Source organism: Lotus japonicus, chromosome 2, assembly GCF_012489685.1.
Source record: "Lotus japonicus ecotype B-129 chromosome 2, LjGifu_v1.2".
In the NCBI taxonomy this organism is placed as follows: Eukaryota; Viridiplantae; Streptophyta; class Magnoliopsida; order Fabales; family Fabaceae; genus Lotus; species Lotus japonicus.
In genome coordinates, this window is record NC_080042.1 from 60401625 (window position 1) to 60420781 (window position 19157).

The 19157-nt window shown below is 48.2% G+C and overlaps 1 long non-coding RNA gene across 1 annotated transcript; it reads left to right on the forward strand.

Moving 5' to 3' along the window:
- The first annotated feature begins 17217 nt into the window (after positions 1–17217).
- LOC130738635 (uncharacterized) lies at positions 17218–18134 on the forward strand. The gene is made up of 3 exons (XR_009019491.1): positions 17218–17487; positions 17589–17718; positions 17798–18134. It is a non-coding gene; the product is annotated as an uncharacterized LOC130738635 (long non-coding RNA).
- The last annotated feature ends 1023 nt before the right edge of the window (positions 18135–19157 follow it).

A 19157-nucleotide genomic window follows, 5' to 3' on the forward strand; every position in this document is an offset into this window, starting at 1 on the left:
TTTAATTTGCATTATTTGTTGCTTAATATAATTAATGGAAAAAGGGTAATGGATTGTTCCGAGAAGCAACTAAAAAAATGGAAAAACATCTCCAAAGTATAACTGAATGGGACAAACAAAAATAAACAAAAGAAATGGTAGGAAAGGGTTATGGGTATCTTCTTATTATTCTTTAAGTGGTGGCCTCAAAACATCCCCATCACAATTTTACATGAGACAGAAGGATATAGATTTGAGTATCGAAAGCTAAATTTCCATTCAACAAATCATCGAACTTGCACATGATAGTGTCGGTTTTGATGTCAATAGTTGATTTCATTTGTATATCAATCTTTTATGAATGCTTATTATTACTAACACCCGTTCTATCTTCCAACCTCACTGATTAAGAACTAGTGGAATTAAATATTTCTGTTCATTTATCTTATTGTGCAGAGAAATTGCAAAGAACCTGCACAACTCCTTTTCTTTTTGGTCCTACAAACTCCATACAATGGATAGATAGCTAATTTGCACATTGCATGCAAATTTGACCAAAGACCTTTCGGAATGAACTGATCTCTCGGGTATGTTATGTGGGCCCTGGATGAACAGTTGGTATGTCAACTCAATAATGACACTGATATGAAAGGGTTTGATTGCAATCTATTAGAATTGGGTCGAGTCTAAAAAACCAACTCTTAAGGTCGTCGCATAACCAAGAATCAATTATCTAAAAAACTTAAATTTTCTGGTGCGGAAGCAATTAGGCCGGTCACCTAAATCTGGATTGGACTAATAATCCTCCTCCAAAGGGTGCAGAGTTTTGAATCTGGACAAAGCAAGCCTTGATATAGGCAGGGTTAAGGACCGTCGAGGAACTTGTGCCCCCCCCCCCCCAACGAAAAGGGGGAGGCCAACCTCTTTCAGAGCGCAGGAGTACAGGACGGAAATTTTTTACCTTTGCACCAAACTGGAACTTCAAACCAGGTAGGCTAAATAAGAGCTCTCGAGCTGCTTTCACCCAAATGAGCGATGGAGAAGAAGTTTGTTTACCCGATAGGGAAGCTGTGACCCTGGTGGCTGGAGTGGAACCCTAGAGTTTTAGGGAAAAAAAATCGGATCTTTAGTGTTTCTAACAAATTCTGGAAGAAGTTTGTTTACTTGATAGGGAAGCTATGACCCCAACGGCTGGAGCGGAACCCTAGATTTTTAGGGCAAAAATCGAATCTTTAGTGTTTCTAACAAGTTTTGATTCTTAGTTTACTTTCACCAATTTAGTAATTGCTTCTCACTTGTAAACCTCCAACCAACTTTTAGTTTTACCCCTCCCTCTTTTGGATTCGAATGTTTGTCCTCTGGTTGAAACCTCTGAACCTCACCTTGAAGCCTCTGAACAACATGTTCAAAACTTTAACATTGGTTCTCCTCAAGGTGTTTCTGAGGCACACAGTAGCAATCACCCAACCACTCCAGAACCAAACCTCTCCATAGTTCCCTACACTTACCTCAGACCCACCTCTCTCTCTGAGTGCATCAATGTTTTTAATCATGAAGCTTCTTTGATGCTACGCAACGTGCAAGGTCACACTGACTTGAGTGAGAATGCTGATTCTGTTGCTGAAGAGTGGAATAGTCTGAGTACTTGGTTAGTAGCTCAGGTACCTATTATGATGGAGCATCTGACTGCAGAAAGGGATCAGAGGATCGCGGCTGCAAAGCAGAGGTTTGTAAGAAGGGTGACTCTTCATGAACAACAACAAAGACATAAGCTCCTTGAAGCTGTTGAAGAGGCCAGAAGAAAGCAAGAACAAGCAGAGGAAGCTGCACGTCACGCAGCAACTCAAGCTGAACAAGCACGATTAGAGGCAGAGAGACTTGAAGCTGAAGCTGAAGCCCGTAGATGCCAAGCACTTGCACCAGTGGTCTTTACTCATGTTGCGTCTGCTTCCTCTCCAGCTCATCAAGCTGCTCAGAATGTTCCTTTTAGCTTTGATACTAATTGAAGGTATGAAAAACGGTAGAAAAGGGGGGGGGGGTTTGAATAACATTTTCAAAATAAAAGTTCCACCTTAAAGATTTTAACAAATATTTTCGAGAACTAAGTGCTAAAGATAGGAGATAGAAAAGCACACAAGGATTTTTATCCTGGTTCACTTGATAAATCACTCAAGCTACTCCAGTCCACCCGTTAAGGTGATTTCTTCCTTCTTAGAATGAAGGCAATCCACTAATTAGGTATGTGTTACAACTGCACTTGAAACCTACAAGTGACTAACAATACACTGACTTAGCTCACACTAAGATTCACTCTCTTAGTCTTCTCTCGGATCCGATCAACCTTGATCTCCTAAAGGCAAACTATACAACTGTATATGAAGTTCTTGTTTACAAAGAAAGTGCTTCTAAAAAGCTTATAGTAAACACAATGAAATTCAATATGAAAGAAAGCTTAGAAGGATTTGAATATTTCTTGCGCGTATATGAATGCTTCTAGCCGCTTCTTTCAATCTTCAACCTCTATTTATACTCCAAGGATTAGGGTTGAACGTTGCATGGAAATGCTACCGTTGGAGGGCAGTTCTGGAAATTCCAGCTTCTACTATGGCTGAGGATGTTAGGTAGGTCGTCAGAATAGTACACTTTGCTTTTGTACTTTGGATAGTGACTTGACCTTAACCTCGTAGACTTCTGATCAGAGGAGCGCTTCATATTGGAACTTGTGAAGCTGATTGATCAGAGTCAGAGGGAAGCTTGGATCCTCTGACCGTTGTACCTTCTGATCTTCACTTCAGAGGATCAGTACATGGTCTTCAGAGCCAGTTGCTTCTGGACTTCAGAGTCTTCACTCTTCAGAGTCTGGATCGTCAGAGTCTTCTACACCATGAGAGCTTCTGAGCCTTCAGAGTCTTTTGGTTGTCAGATCTTCTAGATCATCAGACCTTCAAGTGAGCTGAGTCCTTATCAGAGCTTGATTTTCTTCAGATCTTCTGAAGCTTTTCCACTGTTCAGAGTGATCATGGAGAATGCGAAAGCGTTGCTTGGGTCACTCTTTAAGCACAGTGCTTCTGATTTGTGTGAGATAAAATAGAGGTCAGAGCCTGTAAATAGCACACTCAGAAAAACACGTTAGAGTACCACAATTGTTCATATCAAAAGGTTAACTTGTAATCATCAAAACATAGAGTTGTACTACTAGATCAAAACTTGATCTTACAGTAAGTGAGCATGTGTATTGTTCTGCTTCAAGTCTAAGTAGGGCCGAGTGACGTGTTCGAAATATAATATCAAATCATTCATAATTTTTTACCCAATAGTTTAAGTTTTTTGGATAATTGATTCTTAACATGATATCAGAGTCTCTTTTAGGATAATTGGTTCTTGACAATCATATTTAGAATTGAACATTTGGAACATGGAGGTCATCATCGAATCAACCAACGTATGGCATCTATCGGGCGGGTTAGGTTAATGCATGTATCTTCGTCAGATATCTCCAAGACAATAAGTCAAGATATGCTCCAATACCGATATTAGCATTCTCCATTCGGCAAGGTTAAACTCAACCTTCAAAACTCTCTCAGCCATTTCTAAATAACTAGATTTAAGGCTTAATTCCATTTTGAGCCCCTGATCTTTTAAAAATGAACGATCCCCCCCCCACCGTGTTTAGACGTAGCAGTCAGACACCCCAACGTTTAAAAAACGTGCGTTCCAAGCTCTTCTGTTAAGTACCGTTTGTTTGACCAAACAGAGCCAGTGACGTGGCGTTTCTTTTTCATTCTTAATTTCACTTTCGGCCCCTGATCTTTTAAAAATGAGCGATCACCCCCCGGTGACTTGACCAAAATGAGCGATGACCAAACGGAGCCACTTTGGGCCCCTGATCTTTAAACGTAGCGGTCAGGCACCCCAACGTTTCAAAAACGTGTGTTCCAAGCCCTTCTGTTAAGTGACGTCACTGGCTCCGTTTGGTCAAACAAACGGCACTTCACAGAAGGGCTTGAAACGCACGTTTTTGAAACGTTGGAGTATCTGACCGCTACGTTTAAACACGGGGGGCTCCGATCGCTCATTTTTTATAGATCAGGGGCCCAAAGTGAAATTAAGCCTAGATTTAATTTAGACATGCGTGATGCGCGGTTGTGGGTAAAACTTTTTGCTTCAAAAGTGGGTAAGAAGGTTTAAGAAGTTGAAATGATATAGAAAAGAAGCAAGGCAATAAAGAGTAACACATCAGTAAAAAATGTGACATTACAATTTACAAGTTCAAAAAATTGTAAAAAAACAAATTGTCGACACAATATTCTGTGCTTTAAAATTAATATACTATAAATAGATTCATTAGTCATATTTTTAGATAATGTTGGACTTATGCCTTGTTGTACATTTGTTTTTTTTTTTTTGAAAGTGTTGGACATTTGTTTAATCAAACTATCATATATAGTTCTGAAATATTCAACTTGGTTCTACTTGTAAATCATTAACTTCAAATATCAAAACATGATTTTGCGACTCATTCAAAAAGTGGAGAATACATGGAACCGTTGCTCGTATCTTGGACCGTATAATTGTGGCCCTAAGATTCTATATATAATTACTAATTATACTGTTCAAAATCTTGATGAAAACGAAATAAATTGAACACTAGCACCAAATTCTCATATTAGTATGGATGTCAATAATGAGGCATAGCTATTTGTTGTCAAGACACTCTTTGTCTTTACAGATGAGGTTTGGATTGGTGAAGCTCTTACTTGTATTCAAAATTGTGTTCTTTCAAACTTAGTTTCGGTTTCTAGTTGAACAAAATTTATCTCTCGATGTCAAAATAATCTGGATGAGTTTGGTGTCCCTGCCCTTGAGATTTCTAAACCAACTAACTATTAACGCTAACTACATTTGGTTCATGATCTGGGAGAGACCAAGCTACCCGTTGACGAGGGGTAGGAGAAGAGGGATCTGGACGTGTTGAAGACGCTCCAAGTAGGCAAGGTCCCGGGAGGGGCTCCTGCAAGACACTCCGATGCTAAAGTCAGTGAGGGGAGTTGTAAGAATGGTGAAGATGGAGAGAATACGTTACCTTTAGATAGAAGGAGTGTTCCCTTTATATAGGAGAGGCAGGATTAGGGTTGGAGCCATGCAACGTCATGCATGGCTCGTACATAGGGGCATGGATCACCGTTGGATCCCCTGCAGAGGAACAGTGATCCAACGGTCTGGGGGGCCCTACGGACCTGCACCAGCCAACCTACCCCTAGGGTAGTTGGCCTAGGTCAACCCCTATGTAGTGGGCCCCGAGTTCCTTGTCCTCACCCTTAGTGGTGGGGCTCGGGAGTAGGGGCTCTTGGCTTCCCCCACACGGCCCCTTATCTGGGAATTTTGGTGGGTTCGGCCTTGTCCTAGGTCCCCTGTCCGTCCCCGGTCAGGGTTCCCGGAACAGTAGCCCCCTAGCCCTGGTCGGCTGTTACAGCGGAGCGGGGGCTAATCGTGTCCTGGGCTGGTGGTGTCATGGAGGTGCTCGGGGTCGTTACGTAGAGGTCAACATTTAAACTTTTATTCACTAATTTATTCGTTAATGGTGGGGTCGTTCGGCCATTACATTTAGTACCCCTAGAAAGGGGGTGTTACTCGCATGGCGTTGTAGCGGAGGCGGACGGCCCTTAGGTCCCTGTCGAGACCCTCTCGTATGGCCAGAAGGGAGGCCAGCTCGGCTTCGATCTCGCCCATCGTTCCCGTCTCTTCGCCCCTGTGTTCTGCGGCGGACACCTCGAGGCCCCAAATTAGCATGTTAACCTCCAGGCGGCGTCGGTGCAATTCCCACATCACCTCCGTCCGCTCCAAGAAGGTCAGCAAACCCGCCTTCAGTTGGGGGTCCAGATCCTCTGTCAGAAGCCTGCTGACCAGGGATCTGACCCTATCAGGGGTGGTGACCTGCGTTTGGTAGGAGTAGTATAGGTCGCAATCCAGAGCCTCGGCCCTGAGTGCCTTCAGGTAAGTCTCCGTGGAGATCATTTTGTCTTTGGGGTGAGTGTGAAGCCTGCAAGGGGGGTGGTTACCATTTATAAACGAAACGTTCGTGGGAGGTAACGCCCCTTAGCGTTTTCCCATGCGTTTCTCTTGGGAAATGAGAGGGGCATTAAATGCTGAGGTCGGTGGTCAATGCGTGCCCCCTTAGGTTGTATACACCGCCTCGACCGACCGGGTGGGGCTCGGTGTTAGGACGACCGGGTCCAGTACCGAGTGGGTTGTTGCATGGTTTGAATCTGAGAAGTCAACAAGACGCGGGAGGATGGAACGGTGTGAGGTTTCGGGCCCACTGCATTTAATGCACCTGACTCTTGGGATGGTACGTGTCGTTTCCGGGTGGGTCGCGTCGCTTCGCTAGTCCTCTCTCACGTGCTTTTGGTGGCGTGTGTCACTTCGCCGTCACTGCTCCCTTTCTGACGTGGCAGGGTTTGATTGGACGATGCCCCTTGGTTTCCCCAAGCGTCATGATTAGGGAACCTAGGGCTGTCGAAACGTCACGTCTCCCTCCTCGTTTTCTATAAAAGAGAGGGGAGGGGGATTCATTTGCACTTTTGCATCTCTGAATTCTCTAAGCCCTCTATCTTTTCTTCCTCCAAGTTCCGGCGTTTCACGGTGGTGTCTTCTTTCGCACGGTGGTCGTTTGGAAGTTTTTCCAGTTTCTTCTTGTAAGTCCTCGCTTCACTTGACTCTCCTTTTTAAGGTTTTAATTTTTTCTTTCTTCTAGCATAGAGGGTAGCTTGCTCCTGGGGGAGTTGGGAGTTTCCCCTCCCCTGGTGGCCCCCTCTTGTGGCGGGGAAGATTCTCCCTGAGGGTCTGCGCCGCCGCACGGTCGCGTTTTCCTGCCTAGGGCAAAGATGGACTCCGGGTGGGTCCTTCTTTGAGCCGATTCCAACGACCTAGGTGTTGATACGGCGTTTTCCCTTGTGCAGGTGTCATTATGGGGAAGCCTACCCAGAAGAAGAAGAAGGGCAAGACCGTAGACGAGGCTTCGAGCGGGGCCTTAACTTCTAGGCCCCGGTCAGGGGCCCCCAAGAATAAGAAGATCGACCGGGAGAAGTACCCGCATCTGAAGGGGGACGAGGCCGTGTATGACAAGTGGTGCCGCACCATTCTCGCTCTCCCATCGGAGTACGCAAACGAGAAGGAGGATTATTTCTGGAGTCAGCGTTTTATGTCGCAGACTCAGATCGGCCCCGGTCACATGGTGTATTCGCCGGGCAAGGAGGAGCGGCTACCTCACACCCCGCCGTTCGGGGTGTACATGCATATCTACACCATGAAGAAGGTGAGGGTGAGGATGCCACTCACGGACTTTCAATGTGACGTTCTTCGCCATATGGGGGTCGCGCCGTCGCAGCTCCATCCCGGCGCTTGGGGTTTCGTACGAGCGTACGAGGTTGCTTGCGTCTTGTTTGGCCAGAAGCCGTCGATTCCGCTCTTTTTCCATTTATTCGAGGTGGCCCACACTCAAGGATATGGCGGGCACGGTATCGTGACCCTGAGGTCGGGTAAGGATCTCCAGATCTTTCACCCGTTCGCAGAGTCTTACCGGGACTTTAAAGATCAATTCTTCCGGGTGGCGCCTATTACTCCGCCCCCTCACTGGTGGTTCGATAGGGCCCCGAACGGCGGCAGTCGCACCCGGTTCCCGCTGACTTGGAACGCCAAGCACTACGACGTAACGATCAGTGCTTTTGGTTACGAGGCCGGGGCCTTGTCGGAAGTGGACTTGGCCTTCAAAAACCTCTTGGTGGTTGCCATACGGAAGGAAGTAAGGGGTAATCCACCCAAAGAATTCTACATTCGTAAGAACGCTTGCTTGTTGCGCGAGAGAGGTAGGGTGTTTTTGTTACTATGTCTAAAGTGTTGTGTGCTCTTTCGTCTTACTAATTTTCTTCTTGTAATCCGTTTGCAGGTGCTAAGATGGAGATCAATGCTGCCTTGGTCGCTGCTCTACAGGTTCCAGTTGATGAGGTCGAGACCGACAGTGAGGGGGAGCAGGAGGTGCCCCGAGACGAGGGTGATGGGCTTGGCAACCAGGAGCAGCCTTTAGCCGGGGCTAACCCCGTTGGGGCCGGTCACAGTGGCCCGGTCGGTGGCGAAGAAAACGTAGACCCCGGGTCGGGCTCAGGGAATCCCGAACGTCAGCAGGAGGGTTCCCTTGAGGGGAATAGGGCCGGCTCAGAGCGCCCGGCCAAGAGGACACGCCGCTCCTCAAGCGAGGGGGTCCGTTCCCCTGAACGAGCGACTCCGATTGCTCAAGTGGGTCCCTCGGAGCCAATTTCTGTGTGGGGTCGAGATGCGGTGGACACGGACGAGCACAACAACCAAATCGATGATCTGGTGTACAATGAGCTCGACCAGTCGTTCCTGAGCACAAAGGAACCTTACAATCTGTTGAACTTTGCTCTGAAAGCAGTGCTTCAGACTGCCTCCGTCATTCGGCATGTGCAGCAGGGGCCGGTGCTCGACGTGGAAGAGGTCAAGGAGCAATTGAACGCCGCCGAGGATAAGTTCGCTAAGGCGGACAAAGAGTTGGCTGATTCCAAGAAATCGGTTCAAGAGCTGACCGCTGCTAAGGCGAAGTTACAAGGGGAGGTGCACGAGGTGACGGTTGCGGCCAAGAAGTTTGCGGAGAAGCTGGAGCTGAGCGAGAAGGATAACGAGTGGTTGCGCTCCCGGGCAGAGAAAGCCGAGCAGGCCCTGAAAGACGAGAAGGCTGCTCGAGAGAGTGAAGTCAAGGAGATGGAAGCCTTGAAAGCGAGCAATGCTGAGCTCAAGAAGAAAGTTGTCGATCTGGGGGCTGAGAGAAAGAAGCTGAGGTCGAATCTGAAGGAGATTCACAAGGGTTCTTTTGACAATGTTTTGGCTCAGCTTGAGGTGGTCCATCCGGGACTGGATGTGGGCCCTCTTCACTACCGGAAGGTTGTGTTGGGGGGAAAGATCGGGACCCTGGACGACCAGAAGCAGTTTACTCCGACCTTCCCAGCCGAGCCAGCTCCTTGATGTTCCTGTCTTTTCATTGTAATTTGATGTGTTTAATGACCGTCCTGCGTTTGTATAAACTTGTGGTTTTTCTTGTCTTAATTTTCGTTATGTGTTTGTAAAGACGTGTTGTTCCTATTCTTCATCGTATTTGTAAGAACTTGTCCGTTTGCTATTTTGAATTTCAAGTAGTGTTATTACTTCTTTACTCAGTTCCCCGAACAGGGTACTTTAATGGTTACGCTCCCGGTGGGTCTTTGTGCCCTATCGGTCTTTTATTACTTTGTGCCCGGCGGGTCTTGGTGCCCTATGGGTCTTTTATTATTTGGTGCCCGATGGGTCTTTTATTATTTTGTGCCCGATGGGTCTTTTATTATTTGGTGCCTGGCGGGTCTTGGTGCCCTATGGGTCTTTGATAATTTCGTGCCCGGTGGGTCTTAGATAGTTTGTCGATGCGGTTGTATGTATTGCTATAGTATCTTCTCAGGTTGGTTGCGTTCCAGGTGCGAGGGATCTCTTTTCCTGCGAGGGTTTCCAGCTTGTATGCTCCCGTGCCAGTTGCTTCGACCACCCTATAAGGGCCTTCCCAGTTGGCTGCTAGCTTTCCCCGCTCGGTTGATCGTGCCCCGACGCTGGCCTTCCGGAGGACCAAGTCCCCTGTGGTAAAGGAGCGGAGAACTGCTTTCTTGTTGTAGCGGATGGCTGCCTGCTGCTTTACGATTAGCTCTCTGCAGTTGGCTGCCGCTCTCCTTTCAGCTAGGAGGTCGAGGTCTTCCCCTATGAGTTGATCGTTCTGGATGGGGTCGAAACCCGCTGTCCGAGCGCTCGGTTCTCCTATTTCAGCCGGAATCACAGCTTCTGTGCCAAAGGTAAGGCGGTAAGGGCTCTCCCCCGTAGTCGAGTGCGGAGTGGTGCGGTATGCCCACAGGACGTGATCGAGCTGCTCGGCCCAGTCGCCCTTGGCACTCCCCAATCTCTTCCGGAGGCCTCGGAGAATGACCCTGTTGGCCGACTCTGCCTGCCCGTTCGTCTGGGGGTGTTCGACAGAAGTGAATCGCTGCTTGATGTATAGCCCGTCCAAGAGGTCCCTAAACCCTTTAGAGGTAAACTGGGTTCCATTGTCTGTGACCAGGACCCCGGGGACTCCGAACCTACTTATAACGTTCTTGTAAAAGAAGCGTTGCACTCGAGCTGTGGTGATTGTTGCTAGTGGCTCAGCTTCGATCCACTTGGTGTAGTAATCCATTGCTACTACCAAGTACTTGAGTTGGCCGGGTGCAGTGTCGAACGGGCCCAATAAATCCATGCCCCACTGGTGGAAAGGCCAAGGACTGACCAGAGAGGAAAGACGGGCAGGGGGAGCGTTGTGCAGATCGGCGTGCCTCTGGCAGGGGTCACATTGCTTAACATGCTCCGCGGCGTCTTTCTCTAGGGTGGGCCAGCAATAGCCGGCTCTGAGTACCTTTCGGGCAAGGGAACGCCCACCCGGATGGTGGCCACAGCTGCCTTCGTGGATTTATGCTAGGACGTAGGCTGCTCTGTCCTTAGCCAAGCACTTCAGAAGGGGGGTGGAGAATCCCCGCTTGAAGAGATCATCATTAACGATGGTGTACCAGGAGGCGCGTCGTACCAACTTCTTGGCTTCAGCTTTCTCCTCGGGCAGCCATCCTGATCTGAGATACTTGATGATCGGGGTCCTCCAATCGTCTTCAGTACCGATCGGCATCATAACTTGTCCTACTGGACGATCGGGGTCAGCTACGTAGGGGAGGGCTAGGGTCCCCTGAATAACCGTTCCATTCAGGCCAGGCTTTCCCGTGCTGGCCAGTTTGGCCAGGGTATCTGCGCGGTCATTCTGGGCTCTGGGGACGTGGCGGAATTCCACTTTGGTGAAGGTTGAAGCCAGTCGCTTCAAATGGGCCAAATACTGCTCCAGGATGGGATCTTTTGCTTGAGCTTCACCGTTTGCTTGTGAGACGACTAGAAGTGAATCGCAGCAGACAAGTATCTCCTTAGCTCCCAGGTCTCGGGCTGTGACCAGTCCCGCAATGCAGGCCTCATACTCGGCCTGGTTGTTTGTAGTTGGGAAGTTAAAGCGGAGGGATTGTTCGACCACCATCCCGGTGCTACTTTGCAATACGATCCCAGCCCCGCCACCTTCCTTGTTGCTCGAGCCATCTACGTTGACCACCCAGGTGGTCTCGGCAGGGGGCTCTTCCTCATCGGTGAGTTCGACCAAGAAATCCGCTAGGACTTGTGCTTTAATGGCTCTCCTGGGCTCGTAGCGGATGTCATGCTCGGAGAGCTCGATGGACCAGCTTACCATCCGACCGGCTAGATCAGGCTTATGAAGGACCTGTCGGACCGGCTGATCGGTTCGCACCACAATGCGATGAGCTTGAAAGTACCTCCTTAGGCGTCGCGCCGTGGTTAGTAGGGTCAGTGCCACCTTTTCCAGCATCTTATACCTAAGCTCCGCACCCTTCAATGAACGGCTGACAAAATAGACTGGTAGCTGCCTTCCTTCCTCTTCTCTTATTAGGACAGAGCTAACTGCTTTCTCCCGCACGGCCAGGTATAGATATAGTGTCTCCCCTGGTTTTGGGCTAGTCAGAATAGGGGGGAGGATAGGGTCTCCTTCAGCTGAGTGAAAGCAGCGTCGGCCTCCGCCGACCACTCAAAAGTCGCTCCCTTCTTCAGGAGGGTGTAAAGAGGCAGGGCCCAGAGAGCAGCTTTTGGCAAAAAGCGGCCGATCGCGGCCATGCGCCCGGCCAGCTGTTGGACTTCCTTGACTGTGCGCGGGCTCTTCATATTCATGATCGCCTGACATTTGTCAGGGTTCCACTCAATGCCGCGGTTGGTGAGCATGTACCCCAGAAACTTCCCGCTTCGAACGCCAAAAGTACACTTGTCGGGGTTGAGGCGCATGTTGTGCTTCTTTAACTGCTCGAAAACGACTGCGAGGTCTGCCGCGTGGTCTCCTCCCTTTGGGGTCTTGACTATAATATCATCAATGTAGACTTCGACCGATTTCCCCATTAGGTCCCCGAAGATTCGGGTCATCATCCGTTGGTAGGTCGCCACTGCGTTCTTGAGGCCGAAGGGCAGCATCGTGTAACAGTAGGTGCCCCGGTCGGTGATGAAGGCAGTTTTCTCTTCATCGTCCCTATGCATGGGAATCTGGTTGTAGCCTGAATAGGCATTCATAAGAGAGAGGTATTCGTATCCCGAGGAATTGTCGACCAGCGCATCAATGCTCGGTAGGGGAAACGGGTCCTTGGGGCAAGCCTTGTTGAGGTCAGTGTAGTCGACGCACATGCGCCACTTCCCATTTGCCTTCTTGACTAAGACCACATTGGAGAGCCAGGTCGTGTACTTGACCTCCCGAATGATTCCGGCCTGAAGTAACTCTGTGGTCTGTTGCTGGATAACCTGCTGCTTCTCAGCGCTCATCTGCCTCTTCTTCTGAGCAACTGGTTTGAACTTCCGGTCGACGGAAAGTCTGTGGCTACAGAAGGCGGGGCCAATGCCGGGCATGTCGGCTGACGACCAGGCAAACAGCTTCCCATTGGAAAGTAGCAAATTTTCCATTCGTTTGGAGAGGTCTCGGGGAAGGCCCCGAGCTATGTTGGTAGTGTTCTCTGGAAGGGGACCGACCTGGATGGGGTGGGACTCCCCGTCGGGTTTGAGGCGTTGGTCCTCTCTAGACTGGTCCACGCGGGGGTCAAGGTCGGTCATGAAACTGGTGTGTTGAACGTGAAAGTTGTTCTGCTGGTCGTGCACTTTGGACTTCTTCTTCTTCCTTTCCTCCCTGGCCAGCCTGCAGCTGGAGTTGTAGCAGCTCCTCGCCATTTCTAGATTGTCGCGTACTGGTACCGCCCTTCCTGCCCAGGGGTACTTCAGCATCAGGTGGTGGGTGGATATGATCGCCCTGAAAGTGTTGAGGCTTGGCCTGCCAAGAATGGCGTTGTACGCCGTCGGACACTCCACCACCAGAAAGCGGGCTTTTATAGTCCTGCAAATTCTGTAATCTCCCAAGGAAGGCAAGTATCAAAATATCCTAAGGGTAGGACTCTGTCCCCTGTGAACCCAACCAAATCATGGTCGTAGGGGAGCAGGTCTTTCACCGATAGCCCTAAGCTCTTATAAGCATCATAAAACATAATGTCCGCGGAACTACCTGTATCGATGAGTGTCCTTCGGATCTTACCGTTGCCGATCAGAGCTTCAATGACGATGGGGTCATCTTCTTCGCCGGTGTCCTCGCCGTAATCGTCCTCCGTGAAGGTTATGGCCACCTTCTGCCTTGAGGGGTGGAGGGACCCTGGTCGGGGCCGTCCCGCCGCTGACATGATGACGCGGGTACTCCTTTTCCGGCTGTTGTTGGTGGGACCGCCTGCGGCCCATCCTCCTGCTATTGAGCCGACGCTGACTAGATTATTCCCGTGTTGTCTTCTGACTTCATCCCGGCCGTGGCGGTCGGGGCTTCTTCACCGTTCCCGGCTGCGTCCGCGACGCTCGGGGCTCCGGCGACACTCGGGGCTGTGGCGACGCGGAGGAGACCTGTCGCGACGTTCCACCGATCGGCGTTTGGGAGGAGAACGGTCTCGGTGTCTTGGAGGGGTCGGTGACCGTCTTGGGGGTGGCGAGCGTGGGCGCTGGAGGGCCCCCGTCGACACAGCTACATACCTGGACAATCTTCCTGCTCGGATTAGTTCTTCCACCTTGTCCTTGAGGTTCAGGCACTCGTCAGTGTTGTGACCCGGGCTATCGTGGAACTCACAGAATCTCTTGGAATCCAGCTTGTCCCCTCTCGTCAGGAGTGGGGGGGACGGTCTCTGAGGTCGGTGGAGGCTTTCTCCCTCAGGATGCGTGAAAGGGAGGAGTTCAGTGGGGTATAACTATCGTACTTCTTTCGCTTCGACTTCCGTTCGTCCTGACCCTTCCGTCGGGACTCCCGGGTCGAAGGTTGGTCCTTATTTTCCTTCAACTTCGGCGGTCCTTTGATCGCGAGCGTCTGACTCGCGGCTCTTAGGGTCGCGGCATCTTCCATGTTTATGAATTTTTCTGCTCGAGCTAGGAATTCCTCCAGAGTGTTGGCGGGCTTGCCGTCCAGAGAGGTCAGGAACGGTCCTGGCGCAAGGGTTGCGGTAGCCAGGACCAACCTTGTGTCGGGGAGGAGTCCGGTGATATCACCGGCCTCCTTGTTGAAACGATTGAGAAATGCCTTCAGAGACTCCTTCTCCTTCTGCTTAACCAAGGCCAAAGTCTGCGCGGTCTTCGGTATGCTGCGCACCGAGGAATACTGGGCTAAAAAGCATGACACAACTCCGTTCCAATCGTGCAGTGAGTTGCTCGGTAAATTCTGGAACCAGTTCAGGGGTCCTTTTCCAAGGCTCATGGGGAAACAGCGGCAGTATAAAGGGTCGCTGGCCCCAGCGTACTGCATCGCGCCCACGAAGAAGTTCACGTGTTCCTGCGGGTCGGTGTCTCCCTCGTAGAGCTTCACTTTGGGCCGTGCCCACCCTTGAGGGAAAGGAAACGCCATAATCTCAGGGGATAGGGGGCCTCCGATCGGCGCTGGGTAAGTGACAAGTGCGTTGCTGGACCTGGGGCGGTTGTGCGTCTGGTCCCGGGTCGGGGTGGGGCTCCTGCACCTAGAGAGGCTCCTGCGGGGAGAGTAACGTCTCCGTGGTGTATGGCTAGCCACCCGTTCGGCCGCGGGCGCCCTGCAACGTGCTTCCTGGTAGGAGGGGGGTTGGATCGGGCCCCCGGTCGTCTCCTCTTCTTGTGAAAACGCCGGCGGGGGGCGCGATCGAGTTTCCTGCTCCTCCAGTTGTCGGAGGCGGGCGCGGAGCATGTGAATCTCTTCCTGAGCGTCTCGGATTCGCATACTACGGGCTTGCTCTCGCCCAGCCCCGTTGTCCTCTTCCATTGCCCGGATGCGAGCCTCCAAGCGGCAGAGTGCCTCGTGGGCCGCATGCGGGGTAATGGCTGCGGGTTCTGGTGAGCGGGGTGGTTGCGGTGGAGGAGTCGGGGGAGGAGGGTGTTGGGGAGGAGGAGGGGGGGTTCTGCGATCCGTAGTTTCGTTGATGGTCTCCACATGGCCCTCAGGATTGGTGCAGGACGGCGTGATGTCTGACGTGTCTCTACCATAGCTTGCTGGTTGATGACTTGAGGCGAAGGCACGCGGTGCTGGGAAGAGTTTTACCAGATCCCCACAGACGGCGCCAATTGATCTGGGAGAGACCAAGCTACCCGTTGACGAGGGGTAGGAGAAGAGGGATCTGGACGTGTTGAAGACGCTCCAAGTAGGCAAGGTCCCGGGAGGGGCTCCTGCAAGACACTCCGATGCTAAAGTCAGTGAGGGGAGTTGTAAGAATGGTGAAGATGGAGAGAATACGTTACCTTTAGATAGAAGGAGTGTTCCCTTTATATAGGAGAGGCAGGATTAGGGTTGGAGCCATGCAACGTCATGCATGGCTCGTACATAGGGGCATGGATCACCGTTGGATCCCCTGCAGAGGAACAGTGATCCAACGGTCTGGGGGGCCCTACGGACCTGCACCAGCCAACCTACCCCTAGGGTAGTTGGCCTAGGTCAACCCCTATGTAGTGGGCCCCGAGTTCCTTGTCCTCACCCTTAGTGGTGGGGCTCGGGAGTAGGGGGCTCTTGGCTTCCCCCACACGGCCCCTTATCTGGGACTTTTGGTGGGTTCGGCCCTGTCCTAGGTCCCCTGTCCGTCCCCGGTCAGGGTTCCCGGAACAGTTCAAATTTTTTAATTCAGTACGTGGCTATTTTTTAAGAATGATATAAAAGGCTACTAAATGAAAATAAAAAAGAACTAGGCCCAATAGGCCTAGCATCTGGCTCAATGAAATAATAACATATCAAGTAGCCTAACACTTATCACTAGTAAAATTTTATAAGAGACTGATAGTTGTGAGCCCAATAGGCCTAGCATCTGGCTCTATTTATGGTACCCTTAAGAAACACACAAGGCCCAAGTGGCTCCAAAACAATATTTGCTATTTAGTCTAATTAGTTTATTTATTGGCTTAATTGCAACTTTGGTCCCCAACGTTTACCAATGCCACGATTTTGGTCCCTCACCTAATTTAATTACATGAATGGTCCCCGACGTTGTAGGTCATGTGCAACGTTAGTCCTACCGTTTATTTCTTAATGAAGGAGACTTACGTGGACGTCTAGTTGGAGAGAAAAATGAGATATGAGAAGAGAGGGAAGCACGTGAGTATCACGTGAACCTTATATGAACCCATTATACCCAAATCTGAAACCCTAGGGATTTAAATCGTGTTACCTTCTTCGTTCTAGGGAGGTCAGGGGTTTGGGTATAATGGGTTCAGATAAGGGTCACGTGATACTCACGTGCTTCCCTCTCTCCTCATACCTCCTTTCTCTCTCCAATTGGACGTCCACGTAAGCCTCCTCCATTAAGAAATAAACGGTAGGACTAACGTTGCACACGGCCTACAACGTCGGGGACCATCCATGTAATTAAATTAGGTGGGGGACCAAAATCGTGGTATTGATAAACGTCGGGGACCAAAGTTGCAATTAAGCCTTATTTATTTTACTAAGTTCGTTGTTGCATTTCTATTTTATATGATAGGATCTTCTGACTCGTCACATAGTCCTTATTTATAAGAACTTGTTATCTACAATAAGATGTAAGAGTATATCCAATACAAGGTTCTTAGTTCTTATTTTTGAGTTAAGAACTGAGTTCTTAACCACTGGAGGTGATGACGTGGAGTTCTTAGTTCTTAAAAATAAGAACTAGGTTATTATATAAGATGTTTTAATTTTTGAGTTCTTAGCATAAAAAATTAATTTTTTTTCTCTCATTCATTTAATTTAATTATTGAATTACTGTAGCATTTAAATTTAAATCAAAATTATATGGAAATAAAAATTATTAATACAATAGTATTGTGAGTCTGGATGAATAGTGCTAATAATTAAGAACTAATTATTGGAACAAAATCTGCAAAGAGTTGCTTAAGCACATGTAGCAGTATATGCCCAAGTAAATAGTGCTTAAAACTAAGAACTAGCATTAGCATTGGAGATGCTCCTAGTGTCAACATCCTATTGATGTTTTTTTTTTTTGGTCAAGTCCTATTGATGTTAAATATTGAATGCTTTTCTTGTAGCGAGTTGTGCTTTGATACGAGGGTATGGATACTTGCAAGGCTAATAGGCCCAACTCTGAAGCAGCTTATACCCAGAAGAAATACTACAGGGCCCAAGTGGCTCCAAAACTATGTTTACTCAAAAAAATTAGCATCTCTTCATTCCTTTGCTCTCTTGTTCGAATTATGTATTCCTGAGAACCCAACTTGTCCTTTCTCAAAGCATCCTTGAGCTCAAGCGGTTGATTCCAAAACCAGTAAGGGGAAAGCTTTCCAGTTTGAGCAAGTTTTGCCAGAGTGTGAGCACTGTTGTTACCAGATCTTGGTGTCCAGGTAAAGGTCCATTCCAGCTGATCTTTTTTCCAGCTTAAAATGTCTTGAATAATGCTATGTGCAGCTCCCACCCTCCTTGATTCGTTACATGCTTCCACTAGCTGTAGGTTGTCAGATTCGAAATCATCCTTTGTGAAACCCAGATTGATCGCTGCAACAGTCGCTTCCCTGAGGGCAAAGGCTTCTGCAGTGATTGGTTTGGTAGAGAAGATGCGTTTCGCAGCACCCCAGGTAAAATCTCCTTTATCATCTCTGAAGATTATGCTAGTCCAAGCCTGGTTTCTTTGTTTGTAAAATCTCCCAATTGTAGTTTCCAGATCTGGAGAAGCCCAGCCATTATTGCATTGACTGACTTTACACAGCTCCACTACAGTTGCAGTTTGTCTTCACATGAAATGCATTAACTGTTTTTCATCTTTTAAAAACCTTCAAGTGTTTTTGTCTATTGCTTGTTGGCTTCCAAGATTACAATTGCTGAACTGGCCTTGATTTTTTTTTTTTGATTTGTTTAGTCTATCTTTATGGCCTTGTATGGTTCAGTTTCTTTGTTGTATTTGCTTGGGCCTTGGCCCGTTTAAATCAATGAATTTGATTATTGACCAAAAAAAAAATTATCATCTATCGACCAAAAATAATTATTTAGCATCTATTCATAAAAAATATCAGCATCTGCGATAAAAATAGATGTATCTTTACATTGCTATACCATTTAAAGATTAAAACTTGTCATACTAGCATAAAAATTTTGTACACAAATGGATCAACTGCACCCAATTTGAACAAAAGAAATACTTAGTCCAGATTTCTGCTTATAAAATTGTGACTATTTCTAAGGTCACTTCTACATTGAATTATCAAACATAAGCATCCTGATTTGAGAGTTCGAATAAATTCATGAGAAAGATTATTCTAATGAAGAAACCAGAAAACAAAGGGAAAAAAAGTAATGTATAAAGAAATACTTAAGCAAGTGAAGTAATTCAGGAAGAGCACTTAAACAGTAGATGTTAATAATAAAGGATATGGCACATTTTGAACAGCTGTTACCAATGCTGTTGAAACTCATTAGAGAGAAGCACTTCTAAGTAAAATGATCATAGACTTCTCCATTGCTTCCTATTCAGAATCATCAGAGATCACTTTCATCATCAGAGAATTCTTCAACATCAGATGATCGGGGGTACCGCAAGATACACCCTATGTCTCTATCCCACCGTGAACCTCTTGTGATTTATTAGTAACAAACTCAAAATTGCAACCAAACCGTCTATATTCTTCTGCAAACCAATCTAACAGAGACATCTTTTCCTGAACCTCTTACTCAAGATAGCTCTCAGGATCCCTAAAATTGCTCAGGTCAGCCTGCCTGCCTCCTGATCCTTGTTATAGTGTTTAATGACGACCTCACCGGTCGCATTGTTTCTTAAGACATACCTAATAGGTTAAAAAGCACTTTTGGCCCATGATGTTTTAAGTTTGTGTAAATTTTGCCCCTACTCTATTTTTGCCGATGTTTCTACCCCTCATGTTTTCAAACAGTGCACCGTCTACCCCTCCGTCAGTCAGACTTTCTCAGTTGAGGTTCCTGAGTGGATTGGAGAGATGAAGAGGAGTATATGGAGTTGATGATGATCAAGGAAATGATATAAATTAAATTTGCTTGATGTATA